Here is a 19,337-nt window from a genome sequence, read left to right on the forward strand (position 1 = left end):
CGGCCAGATCCACTCCGCGGCCGGGCGGTAAGGCAAAACAAAAAACCAACAAAGTCGTGGACTCAGATGAGTCCGACTTTGAGCAGCCGCGAGCGGCCAGCGACCGTGAGCGCTGGAGCCGGATGGAACGGTGTGTGGAGCATTTGCTCCAACGTGACAGGCTCCGGGAGATGGAGTCCAGTCACTGTGGGCTCTATGTAAAACCCGCAGCAGCACCTCTTGTAGGGCTGCACAGTGCATCTCCCTCGTCAGAGGGGAGTACTGGGGGGTCAGTTCTGGGCAGATCCTGAAGAGGGGTTTGCAGAAGAAAAATCAAGTGTGCAGGGGGTGCAGGAACGTGAAAATCTACTGGACATGGTGTCCAACTTCATACAGCCAGACCAGACTGGCCAGAACCTGGAGCAAAAACTAGCTGCCAGTATAGATTATATGTCCTTTAACCAGCTACAGGAACAGGCTGTATTGGACACCACGGCAAGACACTTGGCACCGGGTAACTGTATATCCCTGAATGTTCCTGTTGTAAATAATTGTATATGGAAACATATTGGAGTAGGAATTAGAGGCATGGATGTCAAACTCCAAAAGGTATTAAAGCTCCTAACAGCGGGGATAACAGCTTTCACCCGCACAGTAGATGAGAAGGACATGTCGCAGGACCAACAGGATGCACTGGCACTGCTTTGTAACACACAATATGAAATAAACAGCATCAGGAAGAGTGCCATCCGACCTACTTTAAACCCAAAATTCGCGGGTCTGTGCAAACCTGGAAACGTAAAACCACCAATTCTACTATTTGGAGGTAACCCATCGAAGCAAGTCAAGGAGCTCGATGAGGAAGCAACAACCCTGGGACTCATAAAAGGGACTTCATCAAAAACCCACTACGGCCATAGACAGCACCCTTACGCTCCCACCAGTAGAACAAGACTGACTGGTGAAAGCTCGAAGGTCCGGTACACCAAACATGAGTCTTTTTTAGGCCATGGCCCAGGCCGGCCTTCTTGGAAGATACGCAAACCTCCAACATCAACCAAACCATAAACCCAGACACCGACGCCTTAACATCAATGAAGGATTTACAAAAATAAGTAAACCTGCCACTGGTAACTATGGAGGGAGGTGGGTCTGGTTCCCTACAAATTGCAGGGAGCATGGAGGTTGGGGGGAGATTACACTCCTTTCTGGATGCATGGAGTATATTAACTACCGACACTTATATTTTAAGCAGTATCCAGGGATATACCATAGAATTTATACACAAGTACAGCCCTCCAGTTCAGCATATACCAAACTGAATGTTCGTACTTTCCGGTAAAGAAAAATCAGAAGCGCATGCTGAACTAGAGCGGCTTTACGTAAAAGGGGTAATTGAAAAATCCCAACACGAACCGCTAGAATTCGTGTCCAATATCTTTACCAAAAACAAAAAAGATGGTGGTTGTCGCATCATCATAGATCTGACCAAATTGAATACATTTGTACAATATATTCATTTAAAAATGGAAACCTTTGTTACTGCAAAACAATTGATTTCCAAAGGTTACTTCATGGCTAGCATCGATTTAAAGGATGCTTACTATTCAGTGCCTATACGAGGTGACCACAGATGTTACTTAAAATTCAACTGGATGGGACAGCACTGGCAGTATAGAGCGCTGCCAAATGGGTTAACATCAGCCCCCAGGCTGTTCACAAAAATTTTGAAACCAGCCCTAGCGTTTCTACGGAAACGAAAACACATGGTCATGGCATATCTAGATGACATACTTATTGTGGGCAAAACTTTGGAATTGGCCAAACAAACTGTAACAGCCACAAAACAGTTATTTGAAAAACTGGGGTTTATTATCCATCCAGTTAAATCTAAATTAACGCCTTCCACTACTATGGACTATTTGGGGTTCACCATTGACTCAGTTCACATGTCGGTGACTTTGCCAAAGGGAAAGGCTATAGACTTAATAGAGGCTTGCAATAACCTCATTGACATCAGTAAACCGTCCATCAGATTGATAGCAAAAGTAATTGGCAAAATGGTAGCTGCTTTTCCAGCCAAACAATTCGGACTTTTCCATTACCAAAATTTACAGAGAGCAAAAATACAAGCACCCAAAATTAATGCTGGTCATTTTGACAGACCAATGAAGCTACCAATCAAAGCTATAATGGAACTAAAATGGTGGATAGATAACATTCGGCTTTGTTTCAATCCAATCATTATCAGCAACCCTTCCATGGTGCTACAAACGGATGCCAGTGCACTTGGTTGGGGGTGCCACCAATTCCATCTCCAGCTGTGGAGGTAGATGGACTGCTCAGGAGGCATCATTATTAATCACACTGGGCATAAACTAACTGGAAATGTTGGGTGCATTCCATGGCCTAAAGTCATATGGTACTGGGTCATATCACCAGCATGTTAGATTACAGATTGACAATACCACCGTGGTAGCATATATCAACCACATGGGTGGAAACAAATCGACATCATGTGACCATCTGGCTAATACAATTTGGCAATGGTGTATCCAGAGAGATATTTGGATATCAGCTACTTATCTACCAGGTAAACTAAATTTAGTGGCAGACACCAGGTCACGCAAATTTAATGAAAACACCGAATGGATGTTGAATAAAAAAGTATTTGCTGATATTACAGCACAGTATGGAACACCAGATATCGATTTATTCGCATCCAGGCTTAATCACCAGTTATCAAACTATGTTTCGTGGGAACCAGACCCTGGGGCAGCGGCGACAGATGCATTTTCGCTGCATTGGGGGAAATTGTTTATTTATGCATTCCCTCCTTTCTGCCTCATCAGTCGGGTATTAAGGAAAATGCAGCAAGACTCTGCGTCTGGTATTTTGGTAGTACCCGATTGGCCTACTCAACCATGGTTCCCAGTGATAATGAACATGGTATTAGAACCATGTATCACAATCCCGAATAAACCAGATTTATTGGTTCATCCCATAACAAGGGATAGCCACCCATGCCAAAACTATTTGAATTTATTAATTTGTAGAGTCTAAAAATACCACTACTACAGCTGGGACTGACGGACCGAACAGTTAACATGATTTCAGCGGCCCACAGACAGTCCACCAAAAAACAGTATCTGGTCTATATCAGGAAATGGGAGATGTACTGTCACAAAAACAGCATCACCTACAGAGAAATGAACATCCCGTCTGTTCTGGAATATCTGGCAGGCCTCCATTATGATGAGGGGCTCAGTTATAGTGCCATCAACTGTGCCAGAAGTGCCCTATCAACTTATCTATGGCAAGGAACAGAGCGTCACTCTGTTGGGACTCACCCACTGGTAACAAAACTTATGAGGAGAATTTTTAATACCAATCCCCCAAGAACCAGTTACTCTCAAATATGCAATGTCAGTATTGTCCTGAAGATGCTCAGGAATTGGTCTCCAGCAACAGCTCTGTCCCTACATAGACTGACATTAACAACAGTCATGCTAATGGCTTTGGTCACGGCACAAAGGGTACAGTCATTACATAAATTAAGACTGGACAACATGACTTCTTCATCTGGAAATATTACGTTTCATATTTATGAAGTAGTTAAGCAGAACAGACAGGGATCAGCAGGCCTCAATATAGAATTTAGGTCTTACCCAACAGATGATCGGCTCTGTATAGTAAGACATTTGTTGTTATACATGGAGAACACAAAAATCATCAGAGGCAATGAGAAGGCACTTTTAGTCAGCCATAAGCAACCACACAAAAGAGTGACGGTCCAGACCATCTCAAGATGGCTGAAACAGGTTCTAATACAGGCTGGGGTTGATACTAATATTTTTAAATCTCATTCCACAAGGGCTGCAGCTACATCGGCAGCTATGCAGTTGGATGTACCAATGGACCAAATCCTCAAGACAGCAGGATGGTCAGGGGAAAAAACATTCCAACTATTTTATCATAAATCAGTCATTAAACCTGGAACATTTGCAGAAACAATTTTAAGTTCTGTAATTTAATTTACCCCGTAAATAGGGGCTATAATTTTGTGTTAATAAATTTCATGGATTTCAATGTCGGATTCATGTCTAAATTATGTTGACACAATTCCTCCTACAGTCATTGAGGCAAATGTGATGCATGGACTCGTTTCCACGGCATGAAATCACAGAGCTTTGAAATCTTCACGTGGTCACTCACGTGACTCCGAAGTAAAATAGTAAGATTAAACGAGAACTTACCAGTTTGAAGTTTGACCGTTATTTTATGAGGAGTACGTTGAGGGAATACGTGCCCTCCGCTCCCACCCATGATCATATACTCAACTGGTATTTCTTCTCTAATCTTACTATGTTCAGTCATTACAGTTATCTGTGATTTCACACCGCTGCTTTGAAGAATGACACGCATGCGTCCTGGCGGGGTTCTTCACGTATTCCCTCAACGTACTCCTCATAAAATAACGATCAAACTTCGAACTGGTAAGTTCTCGTTTAATTTTACTATTAACCTTGTGAACCTATGCTGCACTCCCTTAATAGCAAGAATATCCTTCCTCAAATTAGGAGACCAAAACTGCTCACAATACTCCAGGTGTGGTCTCACCAGAGCCCTGTACAACTGCAGGAGGACCTCTTTGCTCCTATACTCAACTCCCCTCATTATGTTATGCTAATGTTATCCCACTTTTTAAGAAAGGCGGGAGAGAGAAAACAGGGAATTATAGACCAGTTAACCTGACATCGGTGGTGGGGAAGATGCTGGAGTCAATTATAAAAGATGAGATAGCCGAACATTTGGATAGCAGTAACAGGATCAGTCCGAGTCAGCATGGATTTATGAAGGGGAAATCATGCTTGACTAATCTTCTGGAATTTTTTGAAGATGTAACTAGGAAAATGAACAAGTGGATGTAGTGTACCTGGACTTTCAGAAAGTATTTGATAAGGTCCCACATAGGCGATTAGTGGGCAAAATTAGTGCACATGGTATTGGGGATAGAGTGCTGACATTGATAGAGAAGTGGTTGGCAGACATGAAACAAAGAGTAGGGATTAATGGGTCCCTTTCGGAATGGCAGGCAGTGACTAGACGGGTACTGCAAGGCTCGGTGCTGGGACCGCAGCTATTTACAATATTCATCAATGATTTGGATGAAGCGATTCAAAGTAACATTAGCAAATTTGCAGATGACACCAAGCTGGGTAACAGTGTGAACTGTGAGGAGGATGCTATGAGAATGCAGGGTGACTTGGACAGGTTAGGGGAGTGGGCAGATGCATGGCAGATGAAGCTTAATGCAGATAAATGTGAGGTTATCCACTTTGGTGGCAAAAACAGGAAGGCAGATTATTATATAAATGGGGATCAAGTTGGGAACAGGGGAAGTACGACGGGATCTGGGGGTCCTTGTACATCAGTCTATGAAAGTAAGCATGCAGGTACAGCATGCAGTGAAGAAAGCGAATGGCATGTTGGCTTTTATAACAAGAGGAATTGAATATAGGAGCAAAGAGGTCCTTCTGCAATTGTACAGAGCCCTAGTGAGACCACACCTGGAGTAAATAAGATTATATTGTGTGCAGTTTTGGTCCCCTAATTTGAGGAAGGACATTCTTGCTATTGAGGGAGTGCAGCGTAGGTTTACAAGGTTAATTCCCGGGATGGCGGGACTGTCATATGCTGAGACAATGGAGTTTAGAAGGATGAGAGGGTTCCTCATTGAAACAGATAAGATTGTTAAGGGTTTGGGCACGCTAGAGGCAGGAAACATGTTCCCGATGTTGGGGGAGTCCAGAACCAGGGGCCACAGTTTAAGAATAAGGAGTAAGCCATTTAGAACGAAGATGAGTAAACACTATTCTTCACAGAGAGTGGTGAGTCTGTGTAATTCTCTGCCTCAGAGGGCGGTGGAGGCAGGTTCTCTGGATACTTTCAAGAGAGAGCTAGATAGGGCTCTTAAAAATAGTGGAGTCAGGGGATATGGGGAGGGCAGGAACGGGGTACTGATTGTGGATGATCAGCCTTGATCACATTGAATGGCGGTGCTGGCTCGAAGGGCAGAATGGCCTACTCCTGCTCTTATTGTCTATTGTTATGAAGGCTAACATGGCATTAGGTTTCTTCACTGCCTGTTGTACCCACATGCTTACTTTCAGTGATGATGAACAAGGACACCCAGGTCTCGTTGTACTTCCCCTTTTCCGAACCTGACACCATTCAGATAATAATCTGCCTTTCCGTTGTTGTCACCAAAGTGGATAACCTCACATTTATCCACATTATACTGCATCAGCCAAGCATCTGCCCACTCATCCAACCTGTCCAAATCACCCTGCATCCTCATAGCATCCTCTTCCCAGTTCACACTGCCACCCAGCTTTGTGTCATCTGCAAATTTGCTAATGTTACTTTTACTGTAATTCCTTCAGGAGATGAGGAGGAACTTCTTTAGTCAGGTGGTGGTGAACCTGGGAATTCTTTGCCAGTCAGAGGCAAAGTCAGTGGATATATTTAAGGCAGAGATAGATAAATTCTTGATTAGTACTGGTGTCAGAGATTATGGGGAGAAGGCAGGAGAATGGGGTTAGGAGGGAGAGATAGATCAGCCATGATTGAATGGCGGAGAAGACTTGATGGGCTGAATGGCATTATTCTACTCCTATCATTTATGCTCTTATGATCTTATGATCTCACACGTTGCTCACATCATTATATCATTCACTGTATTCTTCTTAGCACTCTAGGTTGCATGTTTTGGAGGTGCCATAACATCGGCAAGGATCTGCAGTCCCTTTTGTCATAGAAACATAGAAATTAGGTGCAGGAGTAGGCCATTCAGCCCTTCGAGCCTGCACCGCCATTCAATATGATCATGGCTGATCATCCAACTCGGTATCCCGTACCTGCCTTCTCTCCATACCCCCTGATCCCCTTAGCCACAAGGGCCACATTTAACTCCCTCTTAAATATAGCCAATGAACTGGCCTCAACTACCCTCTGTGGCAGAGAGTTCCAGAGATTCACCACTCTCTGTGTGAAAAATGTATCTTGTCGACAAGATACATTGCACCCACAGTCCGGTGGTGGTAAAAGGAACGAACACCTAGGGTAGTGGATAGGATGCCATTTAAGGGCTGCTTTATTATGGACCCTACCTAGCATGCTCAATTCCATTGCTCAATGAATTCCATTCCATTGCTCCATGAAAATCAAATGTACAGATGCTGGAAATTTGAAATAAAAACAGAAAATGGCAGAAACACTCAGCAGATCAGGCTGTATCAATGGGTTGAGATCTGTTATCAAAACTGGTCATGTTTCTCACATACTTTTGTTTGAGTGTTACTTGCCACACATCAGCCCAAGCCTGAATGCTGCTGGGAGGAAATTATATTTGTTAGTCTCAACACTGATGAAGACATAAATTGTCTGAGGAGTTAAGGAGATTGAGGAATTAAGCATTCTGCAATCATTGACAAGCCTCCTCACTTCTGTTCTGAGGATGGAAGCAGGGTCCTGAGGAACCCATGGGGGATGTCCTGGGATGAGGGACCTCCAGCAACTACAACCATCTCTCTTTGTGCAAGGTTTGACCTTAACCAGTGGAGTACTTTCCCCTTGATTCCGAATCACCTAACCTCAAATGGATGCCAAGGGGTGCCTTGACCTAACAAACAACCATTCACACTTCACATCTTGAACTTAGTCCTTTGGCTGATGTTACGATGAATCATGCCAGGAGGACTGGAGAGGGATCAATGCTGACCTCCCATGCTGTCTGTGTGGAATTTGCTTGTTCTTCCTGTGACCACGCGGATTTCCTCTACGCGTTCTGGTTTTCTCCCATATCGTAAAAAAGACATGGGGAGTTTATTGGGCACTGTAACTTGCCCGTAAACATCTAGATGAGTGTAGAATCTGGTGGAAATTGATAAGAATATTGGGAGAATTAAAAGAAAATGGGATTAAAGTAAGTTTAGTTTATGTTTATGGTTTTTATATGGGTGGTTGATGGTTGGTGTAGACTCGATGGGCTGAAGGGCCTGTTCCTGTGCTCTATCTCTCCACAACTCAACAACACCGTGAGTATGATGGGGGTGTGTGGGGGGGGGGGGTGGGCTGTGACAGTCTAAATGGAGACTGCAGTGACATAGCTTGAATAATTTTTAGTCCATCCATCCCACGAGGAGAATTTAAATCCAATTAATTAATTAAGTTAAAAAATCAGGAATAAATCAGTAATGGTGACCATGGGACTATTGGATAGGCAGAAAAAGTTTGTCTACAATAGTTCACCAATATCCCTAAGGGAAGTGAATCGGTCCTTAGCTGTGTGTGACTTCCGACCCTCACTGATGTGATTGCCTCTTAACTGCCGTCAGAAGTGACCCAGCAAGCCAGTCACATCAAGGATAATTAGGATCAATAAGGGACAGTAGAACGACCAGCAATACATACTCCACATAAAAGGCTCGCAAAGGTAGATACCTGGTGCCTGGAGCAAGTTGTGGATGTAGCCCAGTCCATCAGATAAACCAGCTTCCCCCCTATCGACTCTGTCTACACTTCATGCTGCCTCGGGTAAGCAGCCAACATGTTCAAGGACTTAGACATCTGTCATTCCCTCTTCTCTTCTCTCCCGTCAGGCTGAAGATACAAAATCTTGCAAACACGCACGGGTAGATTCAGGAACTGTTTCTTCCTCGCTGTGATCAGACCACTGAACAGCCCTCACATGTAATCTCGATCTCCCAATCTACCTCATTACGACCTCCGCACTTTCTCTTTTTCTATCTGCAACACTGTACTGCTGTAACACTATATCTTACCAAACAGCAGTCACACCTATAAAGACAGAGGGGTTAGAATTTAGTGTCTTTCAACTAAAGTCCTGGAATGCGTAGCCTCAACATATTTTCATATTTCAGTGATTTCTTTTATGTTTTTTTTCTTGTGAGGTTGATCAATTTTATAGCCAGATTTTGCAGCCGATAGATTTCACAGCTGCAGAATCCATGCTGAAATTACCCTAGGTTTGGCCAGGATCCCTTCCAAGTTGATCAGTCTTATCACCAAGCCTGTTTGCTCAGTCGTGCTAACAGATGATAAGGTTAATTGTATTGGGTACAAAAGTTATCGGAGAGGTTGTATATCAGACTGGTCAGTGTGGTGAAACTGTGTGTGATGAAGTTTAATGTTTAACGGTTGCCGGTGCTGTCAGTGGCACAGTTATACACATAGACAGCAGCTTGGCTGCTTTCCCGAGGCAGCGTGAAGTGTAGGGGAAGTTGGTTTGTGTGATGGACTGGGCTGCATCTACAACTCTCACAACCACAGCCTTCTCCAGACACCAGGTAACATTGATATTGGTGCCGTACGGGTTCAGTCATACTGTGTGTGTGTGCTTTTATTTCATAAATTTACTTTTTTCATAATATGTACAGTACATACAATCATACAATCTTTCTCCATCATTCATTGTATCATCCTTTCAATGCATTTTCTTACCACTCAGGAATCTGCTTCCTGCACCATTCTATTTTATTTACTTCCTTAAACAATGCACGGTGAAGTGTGTGTGTGTGTGTGTGTGTGTGATCCATGTGTGTGTGTGTGTGATCCATGTGTGTGTGTGTATGTTGGGGGGGAGGGTTCCTGTTACACAGCCCCTCAGTGTACTGTGGCAGACATTGGACTGCAATCCTTCTCCACACTTCTCCTTTGCACTGATATTCAATGCATCCCTCAGCACAAGGTCCTGCAGCCCGGAATGTGCCAGTCACCAGCATTTCCTTATGGTCATCTCATTGTATTGGAACATCAACAAGTTTTGGACGGACCTTAATATGTCTTTCACTAACAGCACTTCATACTTTTCGGTATACATCCGAAAACCTGTACATCTCTGACAATGCAGCTACTCAGGGTGAACCATAACAAGGACCTTTGCATCCTTTTCCAAACCTCCTTTGCAAACATACAGACAACAATGAGAAGGGCAATCGTCTCATCTTCATTACAGTCAGCTCAAGGGCAATATGCATTGGCAGTGAGACTCTGAACACCGTTTTAAAGATGTTTTTGTTTCAAACTGTGGCTAGTCTGACAGACTGCCCCTGAGTGCTGTTTTTCAGATGCAGCTGATTGTCAGATGCACTTGGCTCAGTGCAGCATTGGGAAGTTGCTTACAATACAATACAATACAATACAATACCATTTATTGTCATTTGAGCCTCAGTGAAATTCCGTTTCCACAGCCATACAAACAAAGACAATTTCCTACAGACATACACACAATTTGATTCACAAAAACATCCATCACAGTGAACCCACTGTGATGGAAGGCAAAGTCTTTTCTCTCCCCTGTTCTCCATTTCTCTCCCGATGTCCAAGCCCCAGGCGGGCGATGATAAGTCCCACGACCATTTTAGGCCGTGCCGGGCGATTTATGGCCCCGCTCCTGGTCTAAAAGTCACAATGTTGGAACCCCCGGCGGGCGCTGGAATGTCCCACGGCCATGAAGCCGTGCCGGGCGATGTACGTCCCCACTCCGGGTAGTTCCAACTCCGCGACATGGGCTGGAGAAGTCACGTTGCGGAAGCTCCGGGAAGCGGTCTCTCCCCCCGGACCCGCAAACTCCTGATGTCCCAGTCCACCGGACCTGCAGCTGCGTTGCTGCAGCCTCCGAGCCCCAGTAGTCGAATCGCAGCAGCGAGTCACCGCCGCTCCCCACGCTCCGAGGCCGGCCTGCCCCACGATGGTGAGTAGTCCGCAGCTCCGCAGTCTCCCGAGCCCCCGTATCGTTCAGGTTGGAGGCCGCTCCACGGTGCTAGGCCCCAACGACAATGGAGACCCGACAGGGAAAAGGTCGGGTCTCCCGGACAGGGAAGAGATTTTAAACAGTTTCCCCCTCCGCCCCCCACATATACACATTTAAAACCAGTATTAAAAAACACCAACACTACATTTAACTAGACAAAAAATAAAAAAAAGACAGACAGGCTGTAGGATTCGCTGCAACGGGTGAGCCACGCCGCCAACGCTGCCAATGTGTAGGAATGATCTGCAGATGCTAGTTTACGCTGAAGATAGACACAACATGCTGGAGTAACTCAACTCACGAAGGGTTTCGACATGATACGTCACCCATTACTTCTCTGCAGAGAAGCTGTTTACAGTGATGGCAGCTCTGACCTGTCCCTCATTGTGAGGCCATTATTTGCACAACCCCACAACAGTCCCTCACCTGAATTAGACTTGATATCTGCCCTGTAAACAGGAGAAGGTTGTAAACCAGGCTCCTTATCGTCCTGTTAAGCGGAATGTGTGTGCGTATGGGGGAGGGGGTGCTGGCCAGTGGAGTTGGAGCAGACAGCGGACATATTGGGATCACGTGGCACCTTATCCCTGACCCTTTAAATCTGGCCTGGATTGCCTGATATGGTGAATGAAGATTTAATCCTGTGGGAGGATCTGGGAAGATAAGGAGGAGGGAGAGAGGGGACCGAGGGAGAGCAGGTTACCTAAAATGGGAGAATTCGAGAGGGTCTCAACCAGAAACCATCATTACAGGAGGGGGATCAAACAAAACGTGACACCAGGCCACTGTGAGATCACATGATGAAGGACAGAGAGGGCATTTTGGAGCTTCGGACATCGACAGCCAAAGTCATGGCTGTCAATGGTGGAGTGATTAAAATCAGACAGGTTCAAGAGGTGAGCACAGGGGGAGCACAGTCATCCCATAGGGTTTTGAGTTGGGGCAAACATCACAGAAGGGCTAGAATTTGAGAGCAGCAGCTTAGGTCTGAAACTTCACCCAAAGTTACTGAGGCTCAGTCTAACACAGAATGGATTGACGTGATATCTTCAAGTGGAGATTTAAGTGATAGAGGCAGGCATAGTTGGTGCCGACAGCGATCCCTTCAGATCACCACGGCAGCTTGTCCCTGTCTGCTTTGTCAGTTAAGATTCAGCCAAGAAGTGCCCTAATGTGAAGAAACTGCCCACCCACAAGCCAGTGTAAAATGGTGGAAGCAATCAGTGGCAGCTCCTGCTCCAACCTCCCTCCTTCCATGCTGCTGCCTTTCACCATCACCATCACCGGGGTATAATGGTAGAGCAAGCCGTTATGGGATTAACACACTTATGGGATCTCATGTGCACTGATATTCTTCAGGGAGGCATTTGCACCCTGTCCTGTCCGACACCAGGTTCTCCCTCCTGCTGATCTGACTCAACCCCGATGGAATGATTGTTATTCGATCTCTCCTGATAAGCTTTGCGAGCGATCCGCAGCCCAGGTGGAGAGTTCTGCTTTCCTCCACTTCCACTCTCTCTCCAGTGCATCCTGGAGATGTTCAACATCCATCAGCCCTGCATCAAGCGTTCGTTTGCACTGATCGCGCACTCATTTAATTCCCGTAAACTCTCTCCAGATTCTACCACTTTCCTGTACCAGGGGAAATTTACAGTGGTCAACCTGCATCTCTTAGGGACGCAGGGGAAAAAACAGAGATGCCGGGGAAACCCACGTAGTTACAGGGGGAACGTACAGGGAGACAGTACCCAAGATCAGGATTGAACTCGGGTACCTGGACCTATGTATGTGGCAGCGACCCTACTAGTTGTGTCAATGCAATGGCATGGTGCAGCATAGCTCACACCCAAACACTCAATGTCATAGAGAGACACAGCATGGAAACAGACCAGACCCTTTGACCCACCAAGTCTCCACTGTCTGTCAACCACCCATTCACCCTAATCTTACCTAATTGCATGTTTTATACCCCTTTCCCCCGCATTTTCATTAACTTCCTCCAGATTCTACCACTCACCGACAGTCTAGGGCAATTTACGGCAACCCATTGAACTACCAAACCACACGCTCTTGGTAGGAGGGAGGATTTTGCTTTTCATTTGGAGTTAGTGAATCTTTGAAATTCTTGACCTCACAAGATTGTGTTGGCTCAGTCAGTGAGTTTATTCAAGAAAATGCAAATGCTGGAATATTGAGTAAAAAGAAAAGTGCGGAAGGAATGGGTCAGGCAACATCTGTGGAGGAAAAGGGATAGATAACTTTTCTGGTTAGAACCTTTCTTCAGATTAGAGGGTGACTAAAGAGCTGGTATGGATGTATAATCTTGCAAGGGTGAAGGAGTCTATTCAGTTCACTTTGGCCATGGCGGCTCTTTATACAATTAGTACTAGAATCCCTAACTTACCCTGCAGCCATGCATAGTCTGAAGAATCCCGACCCAAAACATCATCTGTTCAGAGATAAATATATTTCAGAATGTTGGGGAAATCAAAGGATAATGCGACCATGGTGGAAAATGGTGCGGTTGTGGTAGGTCAGCCATGATCCATGGATGTGGAGAGGATGTTTCCACTGGTGGGAGCGTCTAGTATTAGAAGTCATAGCCTCGGAATTAAAGGACGTTCTTTTAGGAAGGAGATGAGGAGAAATGTCTTTAGTCAGAGGGTGGCAAATCTGTGGAATTCATTGCCACAGAAGGCTGTAGAGGCCAAGTCAGTGGATATCTTCAACGCAGAGATAGATAGATTCTTGATTAATACACGTGCCAGAGGTTATGGGGAGAAGACAGGAGAATGGGGTTAGGAGGGAGAGATAGATCAGCCTTGATTGAATGGCGAAGTAGACTTGGTGGGCCGAATGGCATAATTCTACTCTTCCTTATGACCTTATTAACATGATCTTGATCAGATATGGAGCAGGTTGACAGGATGGAGAGCCTACTCCAGCTGATTATTCTGATATTTCTTTGAGCAACTAGAATCAAAGTCGGGGAATTCTCTAGTTTAAGTAATGTTGGCAAAGTCTTGCCAAACTATGGTGAAGTTCTTGAAATGTCTGACTGGTGAAGGTTGAGCATGGCTTTGAGAAACACTCACAGTCCTAAGCAGTGTTTGATGGAGTAGGTGGGAGTGGGGGATGTATATTTGGTGGTTCAATGCCAGCTTCCAGAATGTCAAGCTACCCTTTCACTAAGTGCTAGCATGCAATTTCCTTACTAATCTATTTTACCCTCCCCCATGCCTCCCCAGTGTTCAATTACAAATGGGCACAGGGTAATCTAGGTTTGTTTTTCTTGGAGCAGGGGAGGTTGAGGGGGATCTGATGGAGGTACTTAATTACGAAGGGTATACTTAGAGTATACATCAAGGAAAATATCTGGACAACAGTGGTGCCCAAGATTGGTAGATATGGGTTCAAGGTGAGGAGTGAAGGGTTCAGGTTCAAGTTCAAGTTACATTTATTGTCACATGCACCAATTGGTACATTGAGATTTGGGTTACCAAACAGCCATTCAAATAAAAAGAACACAATACACGAAAGGATTTAACATGAACACCCCCCACAGCGGAATCAACGTTTCCCACTGTGAGGGAAAGCAATAAAGGGTATAGAGGGGATGTGGTGACTACACAGCTGGAATAGATGTAGAATCTTGCCAGGGTGAGAGCCCCTGACTCTCAATCTGAAGAAGGGTCTCAACCTGAAACATCAGCTTCAGAGATGCTGCCTGACCCGCTGAATTACTTCAACTTGTTGTGTCTATGAAGGAGACTGGTCTTCTCACTTTGTAAACATCAGCTCTTTATGTAATTAGGCACAATCCCCAACTCTTACCCCGCAGCTGTGCTCTTTGTAGTATTTTCTCCGTTTGTTTTCTGGATGTCACTATCCCATGCAGGCCGACCAGCTTACACCTGACGCGTTGCAATATGTCTCCCCATCCCTCGCTACCTGCACCTTTCCTCATTATTAATGGGTTCTCTTCTGAGGCCTCGCTTCCTCCTCATTCTTAAAAAGCTTACAAATCAAACAAGTGTAACAGTTTTAACAGTGGTAAATGTGTCACTTTTGCAGATGCTGGATGTTAGCGACAGACTTGTTGAGATGCAGCGGGTAGGGGTGGGATGGGGAAGGCCAGGGAGAGGCTCAGAACAGGCCCTGCCTGAGGCAACGTGTGAGTCAGTGGGACAACCTGCCTGATTAACTGGAACTTGGTCTGCCGGAGAATGCAGTCACTTATGAGTCGAGGGTCATTCGGGCAAATTTTGGCATTCATAATTTATATCTCTTTAGGCGCTATTAAGCATTATATCCAGAGATCTTGCATTTTAATAATTAACAGAGAATTAGAGCTGCCGCACTGAATAATTAATAATACTGGCTACTTTAGGTGCATTGGTTTCCTCTGGGTATGTTGGGGGTATTTATTGCTGGAAGAACAGCCAGGCTGCACTCAAGACACAGCCAACGGAACTATCTGCAGTACAGCACTTGCAAGGGAGCGTGTGAGAGTGGCACAAGAAATAATGGTGGGAGGGCGGGAAGGAAAGAGAGAGAAAGAGGAGAGAAAGAGGGTGGAGAGAGGGGTGGAGAGCAAGAGAGAGGGGGAAGAGAGAGAGAGAGAATGGTGGAAAGAATGAGAGGGCAAGGCCGAGAAAGAGGGAGTGAGGGTGCAGAGCACGTAAGGAGATGTCTGGAAGAGAACACTTGACACAGAAATAGAGGGGAGAATTGGGAGAAGGAAGAGGATTAGGAGAGGGAGCAAGGATAAGGTAGAGGCCAAAATAAGAGGGAGGAGACAGAATGTACTGCGGGAATTAAGAGAGTGAAGGTGATGAAGAGAGTGAGAGTGAGAGAGAGAACTAAAAAGAGGGAGATTGGGTGAGGGAGATAAAGTGGGTAAAGGATGGAGTGTGGGAGAGAGTGGGACAGGAAGAGAGAGTGGGGAAAGAGAGGGAGGGAGAATGAGAAAGAGTGACGGGAGAGAGGGAAGGAGGGTGGATGAAAGGGAGGGGTTGAGGACAGATAAAGGGAGGGAAAATTGGCCTCTGAAGGCCAACAAGAAGAAAAGAGAGGGGGCAAGAGAGGTAGGCAGGAGCAATAGAGAAGGGTGGGTGGGGGGGGGATAGTGGTGGTGGGGGGGGGGGGGGGGGGTGGGATGAGCAATAGGAAGAGTGTTGCACTAAGACTCTCATGTGACAGGGCTATTGACTATCAGAAATCATCTTCCCCATCTCCAGCAATAAAACTATCCAGTCCCGCTATTTTCACCGTGGCTGGGTCCCCCTTCCCAAGTGATGCCGATGGTATGATAGAGTTTGGAGGTTTCCAGGGTCTCCGCACGATGCTGAAGGATTAGAATACCGCACCTGGAGCCTTTGCTCTGAGTGCGTGATCCACAATACATGTTTCCCCAGTCAACTTTCTCTTTTTAATGCGTTTGGTCCAGTTCTATCAGCTACCCTCCATCAGGGCTCTTGCACAAGGCTGTCCACCCTGCAGGCTACCCACGTGGAATCTGGGTTTATCTAATGAGAAGGGGTGACATAGTGTCATAGCAGTAGAGTTGCTGACTTACAACGCCAGAGACCCGGGTTCGATCCTGACCGTGGGTTTTCTCCGAGATCTTCAATTTCCTCCCACATTCCAAACACATACAGGTTTGTAGATAATTTGCCTTTGTTAAAATGGTAAATTATCCCTGTTTAAACAACATTTCATTTGAGCCTCTATAAGGTTCAAGTGACAAATAAATTGTATTGTGTATTGTGTGTAGGATAGTGCTAGTGTACAGGGTTTTTACTGGTAAGCGTGGACTGTGGGCCAAAGGTCCTGTTTCCACGATGTATCTCTAAAGACTAAAGAGATTAACGGTCTTGGTAGGGATGGTTTTTCCCCTGGCTGGCGTGTCTACAACCATCAGATACGGCAGCCATGGTATTGACGATGGTATCGATGAATAGTGAATCTTTGGAAGTTTTCACCAGAGAGGTCTGTACATGTTCCGACAAGGTGGCTGTTTAATCAGAAATCAATGGATTTCTTTGTATTATGAGGATCGAAAGCTATGGGGTTTGTGCCGGGCAATGCCGCTGAGGTAAACAATCAGCAATGAATGATGGAGCAGGCAAGAGTGGCCGACTGCTACTTCTTATTCTTATGGTCTCATATATTCTGTGTAAGGTCATCAGCAGCATCTTGAAGTCAAAGATTTGCAACCTTCTGAGAAAATAAATGTATCCTCATCTCGGTTCATATTCCAAGACAGTGCCCGCTGGATCTGGTCGTCCCTTGGTGCAAGTATACATTGCCTTAGTGAAGCCACCCCTGGAGCATTGCGTCTCATACCTAAGGAAGGGTGTACTTGTCATTAGGATTGCAAAGGTTCACCAGACTGATTCCTGTAATGGGGTGTGGAGAGATTGGGTCTTTACCAGAGTTTAGAAAACTGAGATGAGAATCTCATTAAAGACACAAAATACTGACAGGGCTTGGAAAGGCTAGGTGCAGTGATGATGTTTCCCCTGGCTGCGGGTCAAGATTCTCAAGCTGTTGAGTAATGCCCCTGTCCCACTTAGGAAACCTGAACGGAAACCTCTGGAGACATTGCGCCCCACCCAAGGTTTCTGTGCGGTTCACGGAGGTTGCAGGTGGTTGCCGGAGGTTGCAGGTAGTTGAAGCAGGTAGGGAAACTGACAAAAACCTCCAGGAACCGCACGGAAACCTTGGGTGGGGCGCAAAGTCTCCAGAGGTTTCCGTTCAGGTATTCTAAGTGGGACAGGGGCATTAGGCACGGTGGCACAGCTACTAGAGCCTCTGCCTCACAGCTCCAGTTGCCTGGGTTTGATCCTGACCTCTGATACAATATCTGGAGTTTGCACATTCTCCCTGTGACTGCATGAATTTCTCCTCGAAAGCTCTTGACTTTCTCCCACATCCCAAAGACATGTTGCTGTAAGATGCCCCAAGTGTGTGGGTGAGGGGTAGAATCAGTGTGGAGGTGATGTGAATAGGCGGAGAATAGAAACGGGATTAACATAGGATTATTGTTAGTGGGTGGTCAGTGCAGACTCAGTGGACCAAAGGGCCTGTTTCCGTGCTGTATCTCCCAATGTCTTAATGATGTTCAGAACTGAGGCGAGGAGAGATTCATCATTATTGACTTGTGAGATTCTGTACCACAGAAAGTGAGAGCGGCATGAAGGGTGAGGTTTGTGGAGGGAGCTGGAAGATGGTATAGAGATAAGGTATGATCACATTGAATTATGGCACAGACTGGAAAGGCTGAATTGCCTCCTCCTGCTCCTATTTTTCACGTCTTTGGGGACGTCTTGGTTTTCTAATCAGGACAAGACCCTTTCTGTGTGTAGCCTGCCCCATCCCTCTCTGAACCTTACGTCTTACAGCAAGATCACCTCTCATTTTTCTAATGTCCAGGCTTATTTAGTCCCTGCCAGTGAATTGTTTCCAGGTGCTTGGGGCAGGCAGAGTACTGCTGAGGGGCACAGCAACTATAAAGGAAGCAGCCGCCAGCTCTCGCTTCCCCGGATGGTAATTGCCCGAGTTTACGAGGCCCTCACAGCGGGGCCTGATTGCCTGTCTCTCACAGTGCCTGACCTCCAGGCTATAGTTACGAAGCAACGTGCACCCAGATTATCCTTCCCTTCTAATTCGATCCATTCGCACAATGTGGGTATCGCTGACCAGACCTGCACTGCTCTACGGGAAGGATGGGGAAGCTTTGAAGAGAGTGCAAAAGAGGTTCACCAGCGTAGACACGAAAGGCAGCATCTCTGGAGAGAAGGAATGGGTGATGTTTCAAGTCGAGACCCTTCTTTCGACCAATCCAGAGATGCTGCCTGTCCCGCTGATTTACTTCCGCATTGAAACCAGCATCTGCAGTTCTTTACTACACAGGTTCACCAGCATGCTGCCTAGATTAGAGAGGAATTGGTGAAGGTGCTCAGGTGGCAGGAGGAGAGTTAAGATTCAGGTTATTGATCTAACATTAGAATTGGGTTCCTGCAATGTTGGGATACATTCATGCACAGTTCTACTGCTGTTTCACAAGCTGCTGTTGAAGATGGCAGAGTTAACATGAATGAAGGAATGAATACTTTATTGTGAATACTTTATTGTCACATGTGATAAGTCACAATGAAATTATTTGCTAATAGTGTTCTGGAACATTGATCCAGAGATATGAGTTCAAGAGACACCAAGGATGCTGAGGAACTCAATTTTTTTCAAGGAAGGAAATCTGCCATCTACAGAGGGTCTGGGGTATAAATGACTTCAGATCCTCCATTGTTGTTGGCTGGTAACAAGCTCACAGTTCTAGGATAGGCAATGCCTACACATGTTGTACATTGCTGACATGGTTCTCCACATCCCTCCCCTACCTCTCCTGCTGAAACCCCACTTCCTTGCCAGTTCTTTCTTTCCCAGTTCTGAAGAAGGGTCACTGACCTAAAGCCCTGACAGATTATCTCTCCGCAGATGCCGCCAGGCTTGCGTGTTT

At 45.7% G+C, this 19,337-nt stretch overlaps 1 protein-coding gene across 1 annotated transcript in view; it reads left to right on the forward strand.

The window, feature by feature from the left end:
* kif26ba (kinesin family member 26Ba) overlaps positions 1-19,337 on the forward strand; it is a 254,658-nt gene that overhangs the window by 66,636 nt on the left and 168,685 nt on the right. The window lies entirely within an intron of this gene.

This window comes from Leucoraja erinacea, chromosome 8 (genome assembly GCF_028641065.1).
Source record: "Leucoraja erinacea ecotype New England chromosome 8, Leri_hhj_1, whole genome shotgun sequence".
NCBI classification, from domain to species: domain Eukaryota; kingdom Metazoa; phylum Chordata; class Chondrichthyes; order Rajiformes; family Rajidae; genus Leucoraja; species Leucoraja erinaceus.